The sequence below is a fragment of the Ursus americanus genome, chromosome X, assembly GCF_024610735.1.
Source record: "Ursus americanus isolate L20-20 chromosome X, mUrsAme1.1.p, whole genome shotgun sequence".
Lineage (NCBI taxonomy): Eukaryota > Metazoa > Chordata > Mammalia > Carnivora > Ursidae > Ursus > Ursus americanus.
Genome location: NC_142164.1, coordinates 88,170,281 through 88,192,613, shown reverse-complemented (window position 1 = coordinate 88,192,613; position 22,333 = coordinate 88,170,281). Strand labels below are relative to the sequence as shown.

General features: G+C 45.7%; 1 protein-coding gene and 1 pseudogene across 3 annotated transcripts in view; one reads left to right on the top strand and one right to left on the bottom strand.

Annotated features, from left to right (window-relative positions):
• Positions 1 to 20,340, bottom strand: part of LOC123791199 (small ribosomal subunit protein eS1-like) — an 87,254-nt pseudogene extending 66,914 nt beyond the window's left edge.
• The window catches only part of USP9X (ubiquitin specific peptidase 9 X-linked), a 162,668-nt gene that overhangs the window by 2,327 nt on the left and 138,008 nt on the right, over positions 1 to 22,333 (top strand). The window contains exon 1 of one of the 3 annotated variants that reach the window (XM_045804057.2): positions 20,829 to 20,966. The exons of the other annotated variants lie outside the window; for them this stretch is intronic. The gene's annotated coding sequence lies outside the window, so the exon portion shown is untranslated. Of the gene's footprint in view, positions 1 to 20,828; positions 20,967 to 22,333 lie in introns of those variants that run through there. 3 annotated transcript variants of the gene reach the window in all.

The following is a 22,333-nucleotide window of genomic DNA, read 5'->3' as shown; positions in this document are numbered from 1 at the left end:
CTGGCTCACAGAAACATGTGGTTTGAGAAGAGAAAGGATGAAGGGAGGTAAGGTGGGGATGAACCTGTTGATTCGTGGGTGTCCATCTGGTCACCCAAGGGATGGAGCAGCAACTGTGCTGCGTTCAGTTACTAAACATGGACCCAACTCCCGGGCAGTTGGAATAAGAAAGTGCATACTAATGAGAAAAAGGCGAAATATTCAATCCCTTGGTCATTGTTATCTGTAATAGCTAAACTAAAAGGCAACGCTCATTTGGACTTTGATGCTAGTCCAAACTCCTATTTCAGTGAGTCTGAGCTTTGGCCATTAGCCTCAAAGCCGCCCCCCAAGGTAAAAGTCACTGTGGGGGAAGGGCAAAGCCAAGAAACTTTTGAAACTAGGGGGCTATAGCGTGAAAGAGTTGTTTTCATTATTGTCTGTCAGTATCCTCAGCTGCCCAGGAAGCTTCACTGACCGGATTTGGGGGGAGTAACTGATTGGGGCCGGTGTCTTTGGTCTGAATGCTGCTGGGTGGGAGAGCGTGTTTGGGTTGATGCAGGACCCACAGATCACTGTGGAACAGTCGCAGATGGCTGTTACGTGATCCAGACATTCCCGGGGAACAGCCAGGCTGGTGGACTGGGTAAAAGCCACCCTAAGCCTTGTTAATCCTTAGAAAGGGGACTGTTCTTAACTCTCATGAATGCCAAGTGGAACACCCCGATGAAGCAGCTGATATGCTTCCTAGGCAAGGCATCTGGGACTGGCTTTATGACGACTGATACTAACCCGCCCTATATGCCCATTACCCAGGTCGTGGTAAATGCTGTGGTTGAGGGGGTCCCTTTCACAGGGGCGCCCCATATAACCTCATTGTTGCAAAACCAAAAAACAGCTCGGGAAGCCTCACCGAATATGCTGTCTCAGCTTCTCAGGGGTCTTACAGATGCTAATAGAAACCTTAGGTTAATTAACAAGCCAATGGGGAAAGTCAAAGGATGCCTCCGAACTAGGTGGAAACTTTTGAAGTTATTAAGAAATAGGATGAATAAAGTGAATATTGATAGGAGCGAAACAAAGAGGAAACAGAACAGCCAGGTGGAAGTTTTTAGATGGTTAGTAAGAAATGGGTGAACTGTTTTTTTTGTTTGTTTGCTTAGCATATATAAATTGCATAACTTTTTTAAAAAAGAAATAGGATGAATAGAACAGACATTGAGGGGGTTAAGACAAAGGTTTTAATACAGCACTATGGTTGGTGGGGCCAAGTGGACCCCTGTTGCTCCCCCAGCATTAAAGGGCCCCAAACAATTCTGCTTTATTTACCCCTGTTTGGAGGAATTTTACAAGCCAGAAGGCAAAAATAACAATGAAGTACCTGACCAGCAACTGCTTGGGCGAGCAATTAGGCAGATTAATCAAGATAAAGATTGACAAAAGGGCCAGGGTCCCTTGGCTTGACCCCCTCACTGGGGACCCAAAACCTTTATAGCGCAAGAGTAGGTAAAATGGTCAGAGAAGTTTCCTGGACTCCTTCATACGGGAGTCCTATGAACTATGGTACCAAAACCCATCGGCGAAGACCTGACTCCTGCCAGTTAGATTGACAGAATGTAAAAACATCAGGTTGATAGGATTGTGAAAGTTGGAATGTTGAAGCTGATACTCTCTAAAGGAATCATGTTAACTTTACCTGAATGTTTTAACGGGGATGGATATTAAAAGTGGCTGAGGAACACTTCCCTTACCCTATATAACCTGTTGATGAAGTCCTAACGGAGGTTACAGCTACGGACGTGAGTTGATGGAATCGTGGTCAAAGTTTGTAGGAGAATTTGTATGTTTGAGTCGACTTTATGGGAAGGGGTTGGGTTTCTTTTACCTGATGGTTAAAAGGCAAAATAGTAGGGATGGATAAGGGATGGACATTGTATCTGATGGGAATACTTCCCTTACCTAGTATTGTAACGGAAGGCATGTGCACCTGCCCTTCAAGCAATAAATACTAAGAGGACGTGCTAAATGGGAACCAGTAAGACGCCTGAGCCCGCGCAGTGGAGGGTGGCAGCTGGAATGCTGGTAGAGACCAATTCTCGGCAATAGCGCTTTGTAGAGTGTAGACTGGGGCTTATGGCAAGAGCTTGTGAGCGCCTCCCAGTGATCACTACTGGGACTTGGGGGAAGAGAATTTTGAAGGGCATTTACTACCTTGCTGGGGGATATTAATTGAAGCTGAAGGATGTAACATGATCTTGAAACCTGAAATACCCATGATGTCTAGGATGATGTTGGAGGAACACCTTAACGGGGATGGAAGTGCCTGGGGAATGCGAGGAGGAGCTTCCTCAGGAGCAGGGAGCCCCTTTTCCCCTAGGACTGACTCTGGAACTGTGTGAGGAGCCTGCTGGATTCTCTCGTCACTTATCACTTAGTCAGTGCCCTATAAACAGCTCTCGACTGATGGACAAAGAGCTGCTTGATTTGTGGACAGAAGTTCCACGGGGGGGGGGGGATGGTGGTGGTGGGTAGAATGGACAACATCTTGCTTGGAAGGCCTCCATTCTGATTGAAAAAGGTAAAAACCCATCAGCTCAGTGGTCTGAATTGCATGCTGTTTTGCTAGCAGTGATGGAAGAATTGAACCGTGATAAAAAGCCTGTATGTTTGACTTTTTACCGACTAATGGGCAGTGGCCAGTAGCCTGGGCTTCTGGTCAGCAGGAGGGCGGTAGAAACGTGACCTATTAAAGGGATGCCCACGCAGGGCGTAGCCCTATGGAAATTTGAAGCGTGCATTAAGGTAGGGACATCTCAGTGCCCATCAGAACTCCCTTCCAGGTTTGGAAGGTGGTTGGAACAAACCAGCAGATCTCCCCCTCTGGTCCCTTGAGGTGGCCGCCTGGGTCCATGAGAGGAGTGGACACTGAGGGGGTCTGCAGCAAGGCAGAGAATGGCTAGTTCCAGACCTGTTCCTCTGGCACCTTCGGAGGCACAAGAATTGTTTGTTAGCAAAGGAGATGGAGACTGCAGATGGCTGTGTGGCAGATTCCCTGGTGGGAAGGGCCTGAACATAGCTGGCAAGTGAGACCGATGCTGGCAGCCCCTGGGGGCTACAAATGGGTCCTGACAGCAGGAGTCACCAACTCTATAGAGTGGCTTTGCTTAGCCGGTGGGAGGGGCAGAAGCTCCAGTGCTGGGAAAAAACCAGAGCTAAGGATCCGGCGCTGCTTTGGACAGCCCATCGCGGTTTCTTCAGACCAAGGAATCTGCTTTAGAGCTGATAATGTCTAGCACTGGACAGGGATATCCTCCTAAGAGGACTAGTTTGACAGAGTGGATGGGGCTATTAAACAGTGGTTGTCTACCAGTGGGGGCGGGGGGTCAGGGCGGGCAAGGGGTAGAGAAACACATGAAGGGAGCTCGCTTACAGGCCTTCACGAGTGTGAAGCCTCGAACATGAGGAGACAACACAAGTGTCCCCACTGGATAGATTCCTCTGTTTTTCTGGTGGATCGGGGTGAAGAGGGGGTGTGGAAGGTGCTAGTATTCTTTCTTTTCCACATTGCCTCAACTTCCCCCCCCCCCCACTTGATGCAGTGGTCACAGGGCCCAGGACTACAAGGGCTGGATTCCTAAGCAAGAAACTGCAACTGTGTGTTTTTAACCTTTGTGTCAGAATTCCTAAGGGCCTGCACCCCTTCTGGTGAAATTGGGGCTAACTATGAATTCAGCTGTATTGCCTGGTGGTAAAGATAGCCCACTAGTCTCCACTAGTGGGTAACCTTACCTTATCTAACTAGAACTGGACTGAGGGGGAGGGACTTGCTCGACTAGTTGTGCTGCCTGCAATCTACCACCAGCACAGTGGCCAAACCTAATGTTCCTTCCAGAGATGGGAAGGTCTGGATATAAATGGAGGGAAAGAAGAATAGTAACTGAGGGGTAAGGGGCTGAGTACGTGGGTTATATAAGGGGGGAAATCCAGTATTACATTGACATCTCCGAAGAGGCTCAGAGCAGGAGATGCTATTACTTCTTAGTTTGAGTATACCAGATGCCTGAGAGGGTGAAGCCATATGCTGCTGGGACCGCTCTTGTTTTTGGAACCTGACAGGATCGAATGGAACCCTGCAAACCAGAGTGGCCAGCCCCCTGGGAGGAGGACTGCTCCTCTTCCATATGATGCTGGACTGGATAGCTATTAATGACTGAATGAGTTGTTTTTTTTTTTTTTTAACTTTTATGATTGTTTTGCTATTAGGGGTCTGTGTTCGAAGACCAGGGTGGACTGTGATATTGTGGTTTATAATAAGCAATATATTTGGTTTTGGTTCCGTTTCTGGCACCGAACTCCTGAAACCTTCGGAATTTCCTCAGGGTCGAGAGCCTAAAGGTATCTTTTGTTATGTTCATGAGTGACTTGGACTGTACCTAAGGAAGGGGCTGGTTGCCTTGGGAACCAACCTTATGGTTAGAAGGTTGGAAATTTCAGTCTCCAGCGGGGGAGGGGGGGTATTGAATCAATCACCTTTGGCCATTGATTTAAACTGAAAGGACGGGGTTCAGAGAGCTTCTGGGTTGGTGAGCACGCGGAGATGTGGGGAGAGTGGTGCTCCTGGACAGGGCAAGGAAGCCTCTCATCCTTTCCCCAGACGTCCCCCTATGCATCTCTTCCATCTGGCTGTTCCTGAATTATATCTTTTTTTATAATAAACCAATCATTTCTGTAAAATGTTTCTCTGAGTTCTGTGAGCCACTCTAGCAAATGAATTGAACCCAAGGAGTAGGTCGTTGGAACCTAGCCAGTCAGTCAGAAGGACAGGTCAGTGTAGACTTGCAGCTGGTGTTTGAATTGAGTTACCAAGGAGGGAGTCATTGGAACCTCCTATCTATCTCTAGCCAGTTGGTCAGAAGCACAAGTAACAACCTACGTTTGTGACTGGTGTCTGAGGTGAGGTGTGTGTGGGGGGGGCAGTCTTGTGGGACTGCATCCTTAACCTGTAGAATCTGATATTCTTTCCAGGTAGATAGTGGCAGAATGAGTTGAATTCTCAGGCACCTTGTTAGTGTCTGCGAATTGTTCCTTAGTGTGGGGAGCCCTGCCCCCCACACATTGGAAATTGTGTTTCGGAATACCTCGAAGACAGGCGGACTAGCAGGGTGCCAATGCTCTTACTACAGGACGCAGCATAGCCGCCTTATCCTACATTTCCCATCTGGCACTGCTCCGGGCTCCTTTAGCAGAAGATAACACGGGTGAGAGAGCTGTTCACCCCAACCACACGACAACGCAGCAGCACCCTACTCCCTAAGGGGCCACCGAGGTGGAAGTACTGTCATCAAGCTGGAGGTACCAGTACCTTCCAGGAGTCTTCAGAGTGGCTGCAGCGTCTGGTATCCAGTTGAGAGTCGAGTCTCATGGAGACTATTGAATGGGCCTTGTTCCCAAGCACACGTGACAACCCCCAGCGCCTCCTGGAAATAATTAGGTGCACTTTGTTGGGGCTCTGAGGTCCTTGCATGAGCAGGTGGCGTAGCAGATAGGTTATACCTAGCTTTTGTTTTATGCAACCGACACTGGACCTGGTGCCTGTGGGAGTGGGAGCTACAGGGAGAAAGCTACATAGTCTGTTTCAGTTGTTTTTGGTGTACCTAGGGCTGGGATCCAGTGATGTCCTTTGTAAATATCTGAAATCTGCAAATATGAACTATTTTGTAGATAACTGAAAAGAAACTTTTCAGGGATAGGAAGGAACCAGCAAGGCCAAGGATCTGAGGTGGGAATGTGCTTTATCATGTTCAGGGATTGATAGGGAGGCTGGTTGGTACGGAGAGCGAGAGGGGGGCAAGAAGGAAGGGATGTGAGAGAGAGAATGATGGGGACTGGAGACTCCCTCCGCTTTCCCAGATCGCTTCCTGTGCAAAGGTTCTGTTAAACCTCGTAGCTTTTTCAGGCCAGGTCTTGATTTCTTGGGTGATTCAGTTCCCTCAAAACCTCAGTAGTCCTCTGATCTTTTTGTTTTAGACCTTGCCCACGTTCTCTTCCTGGACGTGGTTGTGGCGTCTACCTTATGTATTTGTCTCCTTGTTCCTGCATTGCTCCCTTTTGAAATTAACGGTGGCTCCCTCGATGCCATCTCAAACAGCAGGCTTAGATGAGAAGGGCACCACCACCTTCAGTCTGATTTTCGCTTTAGGGCGGAGCCCCCGTTTAACTCAGGAGTCTTACCAGCCTTTGTGTCAGGTGCTCAGGCGGTCCCACAGGGTCACACTGAACATGAGGAACCAAATGACAGACCATCAGAGTGGTCAGTCACTGCTGTGCAGAAGCCGGTTCTCATACAGCTAAGCAGTTTTATAGAAAGCCATGGAAGCTGGCAGCGGGATCCTAGCAGGGAAGCTAGAAAGAGCTGCCTTCCCCCAAACCAGGGAGATGGATAAGAAACAGCCTTGTGGCAGTCTCCCATAAGATAGGGGCAGAGAAGCAACTTTGTAGCAGCTCCCTGTCCCTAACTCCCTTTGTTCCAGGAGGAATCACAGAGGATTCTGCCATGCGTTGGGTCGGACTGCAGATTCCTTGTTTGTGTGGCCTACATGGAACTATGCAAGGTCACAGGACATCATGAGGGAGCTGTTCTCCTACACCTTTGTTACACAGAGCCCTTTTCAGTCTTATCTTATTATGTGGGATGCAGAAGCAGTCAGCTTTTCTTTCTTTCTCTCTTTCTTTCTTTCTTTGAAAGATAGAACAGGGGGAAGGGCAGAGGGAAAAAGAGAGAATCTCAAGTAGACTCCATGCCCATTGGGGAGCTGGACGTGGGGCTCCATCTCACTACGCTGAGATCGCGACCGGAGTAGAAACCAAGAGTCAGAGACTCAAGAGCCACCCAGGCTCTCCAGCAGTCAGCTTTTCTAATCTTGAATCCCCAAATTTCTTATTTCATTTCTGCAACTTAACCAGCCCGTTCTTGCCTGAGCTTTTGTCTTCCTTGTAATACCTTGCTAACTGTAGCCAGTAACCGTCAGTACACACTACTAACATTGCTTTCTGGCCTCCTTTCTGAAAGCTGTAGGCTCAGGAGGCACTTAGTGCGACTTTTATTACAGGTAACATTTGCTGTTTAACAAGACAAAACTCTCCATCTTTCTATCCTGCAATATCATTTCCCTCCGGATCCCTCCTACATTGTTGGTGGGAATGCAAGTTGGTACAGCCACTCTGGAAAACAGTGTGGAGGTCCCTTAAAAAGTTAAAAATTGAGCTACCCTATGACCCAGCCATTGCACTACTGGGTATTTACCCCAAAGATACAGACGTAGTGAAGAGAAGGGCCATATGCACCCCAATGTTCATAGCAGCAATGTCCACAATAGCTAAATTGTGGAAGGAGCCGAGATGCCCTTCAACAGATGACTGGATTAAGAAGTTGTGGTCCATATATACGATGGAATATTACTCAGCTATCAGAAAGAACGAGTTCTCAACATTTGCTACAACATGGACAGCACTGGAGGAGATAATGCTAAGTGAAATAAGTCAAGCAGAGAAAGACAACTATCATATGATTTCTCTCATCTATGGAACATAAGAACTAGGATGATCGGTAGGGGAAGAGAGGGATAAAGAAAGGGGGGGTAATCAGAAGGGGGAATGAAACATGAGAGACTATGGACTATGAGAAACAAACTGAGGGCTTCAGAGGGGAGGGGGGTGGGGGAATGGGATAGACCGGTGATGGGTAGTAAGGAGGGCACGTATTGCATGGTGCACTGGGTGTTATACACAACTAATGAATCATCGAGCCTTACATCGGAAACCGGGGATGTACTGTATGGTGACTAACATAATATAATAAAAAATCATTAAAAAAAAAAAAAAAGTAAAGCTATAAAAAAAAAAAATATAATTTCCCTCCTTGTCCACTGGTTCAAACAACAAAAATTTCTCTATTGCTCTTCTTATCATACCGGGTGGGTGAACAGGTCATTGGTACAGCCCTTTGAAACCCAGGCTGACTGAGGCTTTGCTTTCTTCAACACGTGGCTACCAAGGTCATCCTTGGAGTAAGGTTTGGAGCCATCTGCCATCTCTTTTACAGCAAGCTGCAGGGGGAGAAAAGCATACATTAGTGTGCTTGCGAGGTTTACATGGACAGGCTGGAAATGGTAAATGAAATTTGTTCTCGCAGTCCATGTGGTCACACCTAACTGCAAGGGAGGCTGGGAAATGTGTGCCAGGAAGGAGAGGAAAGCATGGAGTAGGTGAGCAGCTAGCAGTCTCTGCCACAGGGTGCTGTGGACTAGCTGTGTTGGTAGTGTGGGTGGTGAGAAGTGGCTGAATTCTGGATTTATACAGAAGGTAGAGACCTCAGGGGCGCCTGGGTGGCTCAGTTGGTTGAACGTCTGCCTTCAGCTCAGGTCAGGATCCAAGGGTCCTGGGATTGAGCCCCACATCGGGCTCCCTCCTCAGCAGAGAGTCAGCTTCTGCCTCTCCCTCTGCCTGCTACTACTCCCCCTGCTTGTGCACACATGCTCTCTCTCTCTGTCAAATAAATAAAAACAAAACATAAAAAAAAAAAAAAAGGAAAGTAGAGACCTCAGAATTTGTTGATGCTAAGGTTTTGGGCCTGAAAAGTTGGAAGAATAGAGCTGCTGTATGCCAAGATGGAAAGGCTATCGAGAACTCAGTTTGAGACATGTGATTTTTGACGTATCCATGTGGAGACATTAAGTAGGAAGTTGGAGATGCAGGTTTATGTTTCAGAGGAGTGGTCAGGACTGAATAGATAAATGTGGAGGGGCTTGCTACATATATGGTATTTAAAGCTATTAAACAGCACTAACTACAAAACTATTACAATAATACTGAATTTCTTTCATTCTACAAAGTACATTTTTTTTTACATCTTAAGATCTTTGGAATCGGAATGCGTCTTACAACACTAAATATAGTCTTCAATTATTATGATTGACAGTGTTTTCTTTGTTAGTATCATTTAAAATAATGATGTGTCTTGCAACTGATGGCACCCCAGGTTCAATGAAACCGTAATAATAAGAGTAAAAACGATAGTGCTATCGAGCACTTACTAGTGTGCGTCAGACACCGTGCCAAGCCACTTCCATGATTATCTTCACATGTAGTTACAGGAATGTTAAGCACTCAGATGCTGGGACATGACTGCATGGATCTGAATTCTGGCTCTAAGTTTACAGACCATATGATCTTGGCCAAGTGCTTACTCTGTGCCCTAGTTTCCTCATCTCTAAAATGGGATGATAATAGTAGCTAACTTATAGGTTTATTATGAGGATTAAAGGAATTAATACACGTGTAGTTCTTAGAACAGTGTTTAATACAATAACTGCTAAATTGTTCACATTATTAACAAAATTAACATTGTTAAAACTGTGGAAAATATATGTATATATGTAAAAATTCATCAAGCACGAAACCTTGCCGTTTACAATGACATGGTTGGACTAGAGGGTATTATGCTAAGCAGAATAAATCAGTCAGAGAAAGACAAATACTGTATGATTTCATTCGTATGTGGAATTTAAGAAACAAAACAAACGAGCAAAGGGAAAAAGAGAGGCAAACCAAGAAACAGACTCTTAACTATAGAGAACACACTGATGGGTACCAGAAGGGAGGGGTGTGGGAGATGGGTGACATAGGTGATGGGGATTAAGGAGGGCACTTGTGATGAGCACTGGGTGTTGTATAGAATTGCTGAGTCACTATATTGTGCACTGAAACTAATAACACTGTATGTTAACTAACTGGAATTTAAAGAAAAACTTGAACAATGTTTCAAGAAAAAATAAAAATTCATCAAGCTATACTCTTAAATGCATTTTACCCACATTACTGTATGTATTTTATACCTCAGTAAAAGAAGAAAACAAACCAAAACAGTTTGGAGAAAAAGAGATCATCTGTCTTGTAAACAAGAAAAAAAAAGTTATGTGTGGAATGATAGTCATTGAAGTATTTTTGTCTGAAATTAATATTGTTGCTCCAGCTTTCTTTCCATTAGTGTCAGCCCAGTACATCTTTTTTTTTTTTTTTTTTAGTATTTTATTTATTTATTTGACAGAAAGAGACAGCGAGAGAGGGAACACAAGCAAGGGGAGTGGGAGAGGAAGAAGCAGGCTTCCCGCCAAGCAGGGAGCCCGAGGCGGGTCTGGATCCCAGGACCCTGGGATCATGACCTCAGCCGAAGGCAGACACTTAAACTGCGGAGCCACCCAGGGGTCCCAGCCCTGTACATCTTTTATGGTCCCTTTACTTTTAATTTATTTGTGTCTTTCTTTTTAAAGTGGTTTTCTTGGGGCACCTGGGTGGCTCAGTCAGTTAAGTGTCCCAACTCTTGATCTCGGCCCAGGTCTTGATCTCAGGGTCGTGGGTCCAAGCCCTGCCTTGGGCTCCATGCTGGGTGTGGAAGCTACTTTAAAAAAAAAAAAAAAAAGGTGGGTTTCTTATAGACAGCAAATAGTTGGGTCTTGTTTTTTTAATCCACTCTGACAGTTTCTTTACTTGGCGTATTTAAACCATTGATGTGTACTGATCTAGTTGGATTAATACTTCCATATTTGTTCCTGTTTTCCATTCATTGCCCTCATTCTTTGGTTTTTGTTTTTTGCCTTCCACCCTTTTTCTACTTTTTTTTTTTTAATGTGGTAAATCGACATACTATATTATTCTCAGGTGTACAACGTGATTTGCTATTTGTATATATTGTGAAATGATCACAATGAATCCAGCCAACATGTTGCTATATATAGTTCATTTTTTTCTTGTGATGAGAACTTTTAAGATTACTCTCTTAGCAACCTTCAAATATCCAATATAGTATCGTTAACTATAGTCTCCATGCTGTAAACTATGTCCCTATGACTTACTTATTTTATAACTGGAAGTTTATACCTTTTGACACCCTTCACCCATTTTGTCCAGCCCCTTCACTCCCCAGCCTCCCAACAATCACCAATCTCTTCTATCTATGGGCTTGTTTTTTTGTTTGTTTTTTAAGATTCCACATGTAAGTGAGATCATATGATATTAATCTTTTTCTGTCTGACTTGTTTCACTTACGCCCTTGACGTCCATCCATGATGTTGTCACAAAATGGCAAGAATTCATTTTTAAAAAAATTTTTATTTATCTATTTGAGAAAGAGAGCGCAGGGGAGGAGGGGCAGAGGGAGAGGGAGAGAGAATCTCAAGGAGACTCCACACCCAGCACAGAGCCCAACATGGCCATGCTCCATGTTACAACCCTGAGATCACGACCTGAGCTGAAACCAAGAGTTGGACACTTAACCAGCTGCACCACCCAGGTACCCCAAGGACTGGCTATTTAAATTATGCTGCATCCACCCAGTGGAATACTATGTAATCAAAAAGGTCAGCTCTAGATGTCCCGATATGGAAAGATTTGCAAGATTTTTTTAAATAGATTTTATTTATTTATTTTAGAGAGAGAGAGAGTGGGGGGCAGAGCAGAGGGAGAGGGACAAGCAGACTCGGCACTGAGTGCCAAGCTTGACGCCAGGCTTGATCTCATGACCCCGAGATCATGATCTGAGCCGAAACCAGGAGTTGGCCACTCAACCAACTGAGCCGCCCATGTGCCCCATTTGCAAGATATTTTAAGTGACAAAATGCAAGGTACAGAAAATAAATAGCATGGGGGCGCCTGGGTGGCACAGCGGTTAAGCGTCTGCCTTTGGCTCAGGGCGTGATCCCGGCGTTCTGGGATCGAGCCCCACATCAGGCTCCTCCTCTATGAGCCTGCTTCTTCCTCTCCCACTCCCCATGCTTGTGTTCCCTCTCTCGCTGGCTGTCTCTATCTCTGTCGAATAAATAAATAAAATCTTTAAAAAAAAAAAATAAATAGCATGAATGAGTGTTCTTTGAAGTGAATAAATGTTTGTTTTTAAAAAGGATGTGTATCCATATCTAGTATTCTTCAAAATAAGTAAAGGAAATATAATTTTGAAAGGTTAGTGGAAAATCTACCAAAATTATAGCAATCACATTTTAGCATTATAGGGGTTGTTTTTATTTTTCTCAATTTTCCAAACTTTCTAAATTTGGTTATATTATTTCTATAAGTTTTTTTTTTAAAGGTTTTATTTATTCATTTGACAGAGATAGAGACAGCCAGTGAGAGAGGGAACACAAGCAGGGGGAGTGGGAGAGGAAGAAGCAGGCTCCCAGCGGAGGAGCCTGATGTGGGGCTCGATCCCAGGACACTGGGATCACGCCCGAGCCGAAGGCAGACGCTTAACAACTGAGCCACCCAGGCGCCCCTATTTCTATAAGTTTTTAAAGGAGGATTCGTATGAAAAAATCTGGAAGGTAATACACAAAAATGATAGTGGTCATTGGTTTTGGTAATGGAAGTAAGGAAAATTTCTCCCATTTGCCAGACATTTTGTAATGTTATATCACATATACAATAATTTTTTTTGTTTGTGACACATATGCAGATTTTATTTTGTTTAAGCATCTGATGTCCATGTTAGGCTTGGATCAGGCTGGTTATACCACCTGTTACACTAGCATTCCTAGCACACATTGAAAAGCTATTATAAATCACTATTTTGATATACAGTGCCATGTTTGTTGAAGGACTTGATAAAGCAGAAAAGACTGACTGATTTGGAAACAATGCAGTTTTTCTCTAGTCCTTGAGCTAACGGAGTGAACAATGCAGCCACAAACAGTAGCACATTCTGTAAACAGCTACTTGAGTCTGCAAACCCGAGAACAGAGCAGGAGCAGTGATGTTCTCTGCATTACCTAGATCAACCCAAGAAGAAGCAAGAAGTCTTGAAATGAGCCCAAAAATAAAAAGAAGGGAGAAATTGATGCTACGTAGTTGACAAATCATTGTTTGCATTCCCCCCCCAAATTTTTTTTTAATCTAAAAGAGGCAAAACACATACCTAAGAACCAAGAAAGAATAGCTGTTTCTGGCAGTCAAAAATGCAATGCTTAGGAGACAAAGATAAATGAAAACAAAAAACTGGAGACCTTACCAAATTTGGTTGAAAGAAAGCCTCTTTGTGTTTTTGAAAAGTTTGAATTGCAGAGTATATTTAGAGAAATAGCACTTTATTACATCTTCTATGTATAAAGTAATTATATGTATTAGAATATATACAGGGGCGCCTGGGTGGCTCAGTTGGTTAAGCATCTGACTTGAGATTTCCGCTCAGGTCATGATCTCGTGGGTCGTGGTATGGAGCCCTGTGTTGGGTTCCCTGCTCAGTGAATGACCAACATATTTCTCATATCTTTAGTCTTCATCCAAGGTTCCTGGCTCATAGCTAGCCCCCCAAATCCTTGGAATTTCCTGAGCAGTAAGTGTAGTGGGAGCATCTTTTGTCATAATATTTGGCCTTTCGTTCACAGTTCCTGAAACTTTATGGCTTCAGAACCATAAAGTGAAATGGGTGTCTTCTTATTTATAACAAGCCCCTTTTCTATCACAACTGGGTATGTGTTAATGAGGTGACTTCTGGAAAGCATCTAAGGATGGAGCTGGTTGCCAGGAGAACCGACCATATGATTGGAGGGTTAGAACTTTCAGTTATCCCCCCCTCCCCCCACCAATCTCCAGGGAGCAGAGATGGACTAGAGATTGAATAGATCACCAGTAGTCATTGATTAAGTTAATCAATCCCATCTGTATAATGAATCCTCCATAAAAACCCCAAAGGGAGAGGCTTCAGAGAGCTTCCAGGCTGGTGAGCAAATGGAGATATGGGAGGATGGCACACTTGGATAGGGCTTGGAATCTCCGTGCCTCTTATCCATACCTGTCCCTATGCATCTCTTCATCTGGCTGTTCTTGAGTTATTTGCCCTTTTATAGTAAGTCAGTAATGTAGTAAGTAAAATGTTTCTCTGAGTTCTGTGAATCGTTCTAGCAAATTAATCAAACCCATGGCTGGTGCCGTGGGAACCTTTGATTTATAGCCATTTGGACAGAAGCACCGGTGACATCCTGGATTTGCCGTTGACATCTGAAGTGGGGTGAGTGGACAGTCTTGTAGGACTGAGCCCTTAATCTGTAACCCAGGGTGGGTGTCATTGGAACCTCCAATCTATAGCTGGTTTGTCAGAAGCACAGGTAACAACCTGGAATTGTGATTGCCATCTGAAATGAAGGGCACTTTTGGTGGGACTGATCCCTTAACCTGTGGAATGTGATGCTATCTGTGGGTGGATCGTGTCAGAATTAAGTTGAATTGTAGGACACCCAGCTGGTGTCAGAATCGTTAATTGGTCACATGGGGGAAAACCACCTCCCTCCCACACACATGTTGAAACTGGTGATCAGAACCTTGGAGCTTAATAGTGATTACTTTTTTTTGGCATAAGCAATAATACTTCCAAATTAGAGTGGACTTCAAAGAAACTCTAGCAAAAGGAAAGATTGGTTGAAAATGTATGTTATTACAAAATTTCCAGGCTGGCTAAGAAGAAATAGGGAGGGTGTACTAAGGCAGAAAGCAAGATGGAGCTGAGGTTTTAACCAGGCTGCAGCCATGTGGAGAGAATGTAGTAAGAATTTGACTTGGTGTTTGAATTACCAGATGGTTGGTCTGGGTGACTGCAGTGCGATTTTGATTGTAAAAGTGGTTGAGAAAATCAGGTTGACTTTGCAGGTTCACATTTAAGTCATGAGGCTTATATTTTAGCTAGATAAGACCTGGAACATTTGGAATCTTCTGGACAGACACACAGACAGAGCTGAGCTATACCACTGTTAAGGAGCTCTGAGTTTAGTAGAACTAGCAGTGGGCCATGAGTGAGGCATAGTCAGCGGCCCCAAGTCATGCTGAGGCTATTTGCTTATGCCATGAACGTAATAGGAAGATCCAGGCTTCAAGGACGCATAGTTGTCATTCTCCGACTGGGAAAATGTATATTTCTTAAGGCTAGACGATATAATTCAGACTGGTAGTAAAGATAAAAAGATCAGATTATTCTGTCCCATGGTGGTTTATATAAAATATGTAAAACAGAACCCTTCAAATTTTAAATAAAACCCAGGAGATTCTAAAACTCTAGAATAAAAGGAGTGAAATAATCCCCTGGGGTCTGCATACAGGTCCTTGGCTGGAAATAGGTAAGTTTTAGAGAGAGTCTCCCACAGCAGGATAGGCAGACTACTTTTTTTTTTTTTTTATAAGATCTATTTATCCATTTATTTTTTTGAGAGACCGCGCGTATATGCATGAGTTGGTGGGGGGGGCAGAGGAAGAGAGAGAATCTCAAGCTGACTCCTGCTGAGTGCAACATGGGGCTGGATTTCACCACGCTGAGATCATGACCCGCCTGAAAACAAGAGTCAGTCTCTTGTTTTGTCAGTCTCTTGTCAGTCACTGAGCCACCCAGGCGCCCCTTACCATATTTTTATATGAAAGATAGTAAGTCCGTGTGGACTTTCTTCATTCCATTCAAATCACAAAGCCTTCTTTAGAAGACATATTACCAGTTTTATATTAGCTTGGCCATTAACCCAGAAGACATTTTCACAAGTATGAAGCATTTAATCCCTTGTCTGTAGAATTTGGGAATGTGTGGCCCTGAAAGTATTAACTGATATCAACTTATCCAAGTCTGTCTGTTCTTTTTTTGTTCTAATTGAAGTACAGTTGATATACAGTGTTTTATTAGTTTCAGGTGTACCACACAGTGATTGGACAACTCTGTAGATTTGCTGTGCTCACCACAAGGGTAGCTATTATCTATCACCATACAATGCTATTACAATACCTTTGGCTGTATTCCCTATGCTGTATCTTTCATCCCATACTTTGTACTTTTTCATTCCATAATGGGAAGCCTGGACCTCCCACTCCCCTTCACCTCTTTTTGCCCACCCTCAAGCCCCTCCCCTCTGGCAACCACCAGTTTGTTCTCCATATTTATGGGTCTCTTTCTGCTTTGTTTTGGTTTTTATTTTTATTTTTTATTTATTTTTTTAAAAAGATTTTATTTATTTATTTGACAGAGACAGCCAGCAAGAGAGGGAACACAAGCAGGGGGAATGGGAGAGGAAGGAGCAGGCGCCCAGCAGGGAGCCTGGTGTGGGGCTCGGTCCCGGGACCCTGGGATCACGCCCTGAGCCGAGGGCAGACGCTTAATGACTGAGCCACCCAGGCGCCCCTGTTATGGTTTTTAGATTCCACATATAAGTGAAATCCTATGGTATTTGTCTTTCTCTGACTTATTTCACTTTGTGTCTGTTCCTTAAGATAAGTGTCCTAGTAAACAATGAGTATACTTATTAAGCATTTCTGCTTGGACAAATAAGAGTGCAGTGGGAAATTTTGTGAGGAAATGTAATATGATAAGGCTTTGCTCTACCAGGATAGAACCAGGAAGTAAAAAATTACCGTTTTAAAGCTAAAGGAGGACAGGTGTTAGAAACGAGAAACCAAGGGGTCCCTGGATGGCTCAGTCAGTTAAGAGTGGGACTCTTAATTTCTGCTCAGGTCTTGACCTCAGGGTCTTGGGATTGAACCGCACATGGGGCTTCCCACTCAGTGGGGACTTTGCTTGGAATTCTCTCCCTCCTCTGTCGTCCCCTCCCCTCACCTCATACAGGGGCAAATTCTGTCTCTCTCTCAAATAAATCTTTTTTAAAAAAGAGCGAGAAACCAAAATGAAGGAAATGAGGAGGAGGGTCTGGACTATGTGGTCTTTAAGGAGCTTGCACTATGGCATTGAATCTATTCTTCTAACTTCAAACTGTTGATTGCCTAGCCCATTCACTGAGTGGAAGGTGTTGAAAGTGGGTAGTCCTGTAGGCCATACCCACCCTGGGAGCCAAGGTGCGCATGGTAGATTCACAGAACATAGGAAGGAGTGAGTTGCTGGTGAGTTCTACTTGATAGACTAAGTCCTCCTAGAACTGCTGATGGGAGTGTCATTTATAGGCTAAACCATATGAAAGTGAATTTTTTCCCACTTCTTAAAGATTGTGGTAAAATATATGTAACATAAAAGTAATCATTTTAACCATTTTTAAGTGTACCGTTCCTTGGCTTTGGGTACATAGACAGTGTTGTGCAGCCATCAACATTTTTCACTTCCAGAACTTTTTCATCATCCCAAACAGAAACACCTTACCGATTAAATAATTACTCCCTATTCCTCCTCCCCGAGCCCCTAGTAATTCTGCTTGCTGTCCGTGAATTAGTCTGTTTTAGGTAACTTATGATACCTTATACCTCATACAATATGTGACGTTTTGTGTCTGGCTTCTTTTATTTAGTATAATGTTTTCAAGGTCCATTCATGTTGTTGGAATTTCGTTCCTTTTGAAGTCTGAATAATATTCCATTGTGCGTATATACTACATCTTGTTTTTCCACTCATCTATTGATGAGCATTTCGATTGTTTCCACATTTTGGCTATTGTGAATAGTGCTGCCGTGAACAAGAATGGACAAGTATCTGAGTCCCTGCTTTCAGTTCTTGTGGGTATATACTTAGGAGTGGAATTGCTGGTCCATAGGATGATTTTATGTTTAGGTTGTGGGGAACTGCCAAACTGTGTTCTATAGCAGCTGCCTCATTTTACATTCCCACCAGTGGGACACAAGTGTTTCAATTTCTCCCTATCCTTGCCAGCACTTTGTATTTTCCTTTTTAAAAAAATTATAGCCATCCTAATGGGTGTGAAGTGGTATCTCATTGTGGTTTTGATTTGCATTTCCTTCAGGTGATGTTCAGCATCTTTTCATGTGCTTATTGCAAAAAACCTGCTGGGATTTTGATAGGGATTGGGTTGACTCTGAACATCAATTTGGGGGTATTGCTATCTTAGCAAAATTAAGTCTTCTAATCCTTGAACATGGGCTGTTTTTCAATTTATTTTGGTCATCTTTAATTTCTTTTAATGATGTTTTGTAGTTTTCATCGTACAAATCTTGCACTTTTGTTAAGTTCTTTTAATTCATTCATTACTATTTTATTCTTTTTGATGTAATGATATAATAGAAGTATTTTCTTCATTTTCTGATTGTTTATTGCTAGTATATAACAATATAATTGATCTTTTTATTATCGATCTTCTATCCTGCAAACTTTGTTAAACTCATTTATTAGCTCTAATAGTTTTCTATAGTGGCTTTCCCAGGAGTTTCTATATATAAGATCATGTCATCTGCAAATAGAGGCTAGGGGTGGTTTAATTGTTCATTTCTTACCTGTGTGCCTTTTAGTTCTTTTTCTTGCTGTGGTTTGAACCACAAGTACAATGTCGAATAGAATTGGTGAGAGTGGACATCCTTGTTAAAGGTGCACTTTTGATAGGGTTACGAGACCGGTGTTCAAGACTTCCCAATCCTTTCTGGTGATCATGGGCAAATCACTATATCCTTTCTGTTTATTTATCCAAAATTAGTGATAGCAATATATGTTCTGGCTAGCTCACAGGGTTCTGAGGATTAAGTAAAATCATGTGGTTAACGTACAATGTACACAGATGGTGGTGTCTGCTCTTCAGGGGCTCATAAGCTAATGGAGAAGAAAAGCCATTCATGGAAATAATTATAAAAACAAGGTAAAATGTGCTATGAATTATTAGGGCTATGAATTTTTTCTTGGACACCTTGTTAGATAATTTTTGGGGAGAAAACATGAGTCTAGTAATGTATAGAGAAGTGATTTTAAAATTTAAGATACCAGTAATGTGCTGTCATCCTCAATTAGTTTGGATTCCATTTTAGCCACTCTGTTAAAAATTAACATAATTATAGCATAACTAAATCTAACTCTGTTCCCTACAAAATATACTAATCCTACTTTACAAGCGTTTGCTACAATTTTGCATTTAGTGTCCGAAAGCATTTTTAAGTCAAAAGGAAATCTGGTAAATTAGGAACCGCGTTTCATTTCTCTTCATTTGGGCATCGAAAGTAGACTGTATAGAATTGATCGAAGCACACCATTTATTTGAAATTAGCCTGATAACCTTCACTTTGGAATATAAACACGTAGAAAATAGACCATGACGTACATGGCGGATGTCGTGGGTTCTTAAGGCCTTTCTCGATTCTAACACTGAATTGTATTAATGATTTGGCAAAAGAGACTGATCTTGCTGTTCGGTACTGTTTTGTCACTATGCCTTCCGTGACACTTTATAATTTTTTCTTCGATGTTCTAAGGGCTCCTATGGTCAAAGGTGGTCGGTCACAGTCAGTAAGGTTGTGAGGAAACCCAAGAGCTTTCAGGTACTGATGCTGCAGGATCATGTGAATGAGTTTCTCAGAGCACTTGCTTCACGGGGGGGGGGGGGGGAGGCTCCCCCAAGCCCCCCATGTTCCCCCCCACACACCCCGCAGGAGATAGCCACACCTTTCCCCTATCGGCGCCCAGCAGGTGGCCAGGCCCTGGAGACCTCGCACTGCTGCCACCCCCAGTGTACCCGCCCAATGGGCCTGGCTGTCTCACATGCCAAGTGACGCGGGTCAGCTCTGCCCCCCGGACCCCCACGCACCGCGGGTGCGACCGCCCAGCGCGTGGTCTCAAGATATAGTTTTTCCGCTACCCCTCCCCCCCCACAATCCCGGAAAAAGGGGGAGACTGGTGACGTCATCATCCGGGCACTCGCCGGCGGGGCCACGGTTCACAATGGAACAAAAACAAGCGGCCCAAGTCAAACTCTGAGCGACGCAGCTGCGGTTTGCGCGATTAACCCTGTCCTGGCCACACACTCCCAGTCCTGATCTCCCACCTCCTTCTCCGCCGTGGTATGCCATATCCTTCCGGACCTTCCTTACCCCACTTTTCCCTGTCCTCGTGTCACCTCTGTTCTCACATCGGTCCCGATATGAGGGGTTTGGAACCCAGTTGCCTGTCGTAGCGCGACCCTGGAGGGGCCGGCCGGGAAAAGCGGTACTGCGTGAACAATCTTTACCGCATTGTGTTCCCCTCCCCCACTCCAGCTCTCCGGATTCCAAGCGCCACACGCGTGGCCCGGCTTCCCTGGTAGCACGCGCAACTCTCCCTGGCTCGACGACCCGGGGTTTAGGAGAAGGGAGCAGAAGGAGCTGCTGAGCGAGAGCGGGGGGTGGGTAGGGGGGAGGAGGAAGAGGAGGAGGGCCGGGGGGCGGGCCCTATGAGGGGCGGGGCTTGACGGGGGCGGGGATCCTCACGGCTTTGGGCGGCGCTGGGGTTAGTGGGAGTCTGCGCCGCCGCGTTGCTGCCTCCACCGCCGCCAGTGCTGCTGCCGCCGCCGCTACAGCCGCCGCCACTGGCCGAGCGTTTTTTTTCTTTTTTTTCTTCTTCTTTTTTTTTTTTTGGTTTGCCGGATCCGCCATATTGGCGAGGACGGGCATCCGCGGCTGCGGAAGCTAGTCTCCGCCGCTGCCGGAGCCACAACCTCCCAGCACCCGGCCCGTCCGGGCCTCTGCCGCGCGGAGCCCCTCCCCGCGTTGCTCAGCTCACAGGCCTCGCGGGAGCCCGCCGCTGCCGCCTCTCTCCCGGGAGGCGGCCGCCTCAGCCCCCGGTGCTCCGGTCGGCGCCGGGAGCGAGGAGAGAGCCGCAGCAAAGCGACCAGGCCCGGAGCGGGGACAGAGGCGGCGACCAGGGGAAGGTGAAGCCGCCACTGCAGGAGGAGGAGCAGGAGGAGGTGACGCAGGAGAAACGCACCGCCCGGAGTCTGTCTGAGCTCAGCGAGAGCCCCGGCCCGAGGGGAGAAGAGGGAAGAGGGCCGCCGCCGCCGGCTGAGGAGGAGGAGGAGGCGGGCGCGGCGAGCAGCGAATTCCGGCGCCCCCTGTGCAGCTCCCTGGTGTTCACACGCCCGCAGCCTCTCGACACACTTTGTCGCCAGTCACCCCCGGGCCTGGGATGCACCCAGGCTCGGCCTTGATCTGGGACTGAGTCTTGCAGCTGCCTGCTGCCTCCGCGTGCCCTGCTTCTGAAGAGAAGACGCCTGTGTCGTGCGGTGAGTAGCCAGCCGCGCCAGGACGACGCGCTTCTCCGGGGCCAACAGCTGGATCTAAGGGGAGGAGGGCGAGGGGGGTGTGCGAGCCCACGGTTCCTCTCTCGGCCGGCCGGGGGGCTTCCCGGCTCCCCCTCCTCAGCCCCGGACTGGGCGAGCGCGCGCGGCGCGGGGGGGAGGGGCGCGGGGCTCCGTTCTGTGCCGAGCCGGCGTCCCGGGAGCGTGTCTGTGTGTTTTGGACTGTAAGGGAAAATGGCTGACGGCTTCGTCCCTCCCCCTCCTCCCCCTTCCAGTCCTGTCTGGGGCCGAGTAGGAGGATAGAGTCTCCGGGCCCGGCGTGCAGCCCCCGCATCGGCGCCCGGGGCCCGGGTCGGCGGCGGGGGCGAGTAGCCCCCGGCCCCCGGGCTTGCAGCCCCGCGCTCGGCAAACTCGCGGCCGCTCTCCTCCCCAGTCTCGTTCCACTTGACACCAAACGCCATTACTGAGGTGGAGTGATTTGGAGCAGCAGAGCTAGGCCTCGGCTACGCCTGGCTATCAGGCCCGACGACTTGTCCGCCTCCCCCCCACCCTCCCGCGATAACCGTCAGCTTCTCCTCGGCCCTGTGGACTGGGAGCCTGAGCCGGGTTATCGGCCTCCTACACCTCCTTCGTCCCCCTTCATTTGCTGAGGGCCAAAGCCGCGAAAGATGTTTTGATGCAGAAATCGCCTTCCAGCTAGCTTGGACCCACCACTTTTCTATTTTTAACTGTTTCTGCAAAAATATTAGCTTGTGCGACCTTGGTGATAATGAACCTTTCAGGTTCTTGTGGTACGACGCTTCGGGTTCGGTAAATTGTTTATTTTTCATTCATTGTGAAATAATACTACGTTGGAGTTTCGGAGCAGGTGTATACATTGTTTTGTAATCTTTGTAGGGACTTCTGTGGGGACTGGAACTTACACGGGAATTTTTAAAGATTTCCAATAGAACCTGCTTAAACTAAGCATATTTTTTGAAAGTTCCGTAGTTATAACGTTAATTGGATTTTCCACCGTGCAGTTTACAGGTGTGTGTCATTTCTTCGGATTGTCTTTGAACTTAACTGAGCGAGTTGTAGTTGTAAATATTCGTGCCTCATTTTGGGCGGAGGGAAATATTTGTAGTCGTCTTTTACCTGGAAACTCATGAGCCTCCTAAATCTACATAACGTTTGTATACCTTCACTTTTGAGGAAGAATCTGGGCAGTATTTATTGATTAGGAAACTTTTCAGCAGGTACTTAACCCTCTCTTGGAGCTCATTATCTACTCTTAGTGATTATATAGTAAGGACTCGTTAACCATGACTAGCTTGGTTTTCTTAATCCGTACACATGAATTTAAAAATAGA